Source organism: Halichoerus grypus, chromosome 8 (assembly GCF_964656455.1).
Source record: "Halichoerus grypus chromosome 8, mHalGry1.hap1.1, whole genome shotgun sequence".
In the NCBI taxonomy this organism is placed as follows: Eukaryota; Metazoa; Chordata; class Mammalia; order Carnivora; family Phocidae; genus Halichoerus; species Halichoerus grypus.
The window spans coordinates 49,210-50,907 of record NC_135719.1 but is presented as its reverse complement, the minus strand read 5'-3'; the positions used below and the strand labels follow the sequence as shown (position 1 = coordinate 50,907).

At 60.0% G+C, this 1,698-nt stretch overlaps 1 pseudogene; it reads left to right on the top strand.

The window, feature by feature from the left end:
- The first annotated feature begins 424 nt into the window (after positions 1-424).
- Positions 425-1,422, top strand: LOC118531279 (histo-blood group ABO system transferase 2 pseudogene; annotated as a pseudogene).
- The last annotated feature ends 276 nt before the right edge of the window (positions 1,423-1,698 follow it).

Sequence of the window (1,698 nt, the reverse complement as noted above, 5' to 3'; positions counted from 1 at the left end):
TGGGCTGAACCTGATTCCTGATCTGGGGAGTTCGAGGGTGACCCCTCCTAGGAATACCAGTGGTTTACTGATGGACCTTGTCATCCAGAGGCCCAGTAGCCTTCAAGGGAGGACCCTATAGGGGGTGGAGACAGCTCTGTTGGGGACCAGCGACAGCCCACCCAAGGTAAAGTGGGGCAGGTGGCCGGCCCTGCTGATTCTACCCAGTCTGTAGGGCATAGAAACAGGGGCTGTGTCCAAAGGTGCTCAACTCATGGCAGGTGGGGACAGAACCTGCAGGGGTTCAGCCAGGGAAGGGCACCTGCAGGGTTTGCCCGGGAGCTCCGGACAGGGGAGTGTTCCTGGCTCCAGCATGCTGACAGTGGGGCTGCATGGGTTTCCAGCCTCCTAAGCCTCAGGCTCCGCTGTGTAAGATGGGGTGCTGATGGCCCCCATCTCTGGGAGCAGAAGGTAGGGAGGCCCTGCCGGCGGACTTGCTCAGGACAGGCCAGGGTGGCTGTTGCTTAAAGCAGCACAGGGCCTGTCCCCATGAAGAAGGTGCACACGTCCATGACCCCCAGCTCTGGGGTCCTGCCGCCAGCCTCTGGCAGTGACCCTCTTCCTGCCCTGTCCCCTGCCCCTGTGGATACAGGGTCTTCCTGGAGCTGTTCCTGCAGAATCACTTCATGGTGGACACAGGGCCATCTACTATGTCTTCACCGACCAGCTGGTTGCTGTGTCCCGTGTGCCCCTCCAGGAGCACTGAAGGGTGGTGGTTCTTGAGGTCCGCGGTGCCCCGCGCTGGCAGGATGTGTCCATGCAGTGCATGGCGATGATGAGCCGCTTCTGTGAGGAGCGCTTCCTCCATGTGGTGGATGACATGGTGTGCGGGGATGTGGACATGAAGTTCTGTGACCATGTGGGCATGGAGATCCTGTCCCCCCTCTTTGGCACCCTGCACCCTGGTTTCTACTGGGTGGCCCGTGAGGACTTAAGCTATGAGCGCGGGCCCCAGTCCCAGGCCCACATCCCCAAGGACCAGGGCGACTTTTACTACATGGGGGCCTTTTCTGGGGGGTTGTGGTGGAGGTTCACCGACTGACCTCAGCCTGTCACCAGGTGATGGTGGTCAACTGGGCCAATGAGACTGAGGCCATGTGGTACGATAAGAGCCACTTGAACAGGTACCTGCTGGACCACAAGCCCACCAAGGTGCTGTCCCTGGAGGATGTGTGGGACCCACAGCTACTGGGCTGGCCCTGGAGGACCTGCTGGACCACAAGCCCACCAAGGTGCTGTCCCTGGAGGACCTGCGGGACCCACAGCTACTGGGCTGGCCCTGGAGGACCTGTGGGACCCGCAGCTGCTGGGCTGGCCCCAGGTCATGAAGAAGCTGAGATTTGGGCCATGCCCAAGAATCACCAGGACACCCAGAACTCATGAGGGGCTGTCCCTGTCTCCAGCAGGGCTGCTGACTTTAGTGGAGCCATCAGAGCAGGTTCCTACTTCTGTCCCCTCAAGGGAGACTGTGGAGCCCAGCACTACCTGCACGGGCACGTCCAGCGCCCCAGCCGCACCTGCTCACAGGAGGCCTGCCTGGGGATACAACGTCCTCTCTTTGTGTTCACTACATTTTCATCACTTCTGGGTCATTTGCAGCTGTGAACGGCTCCAGTTTTATGTCAGATGTTTTTCTGTGTCAATGCTGAGCAACCATTT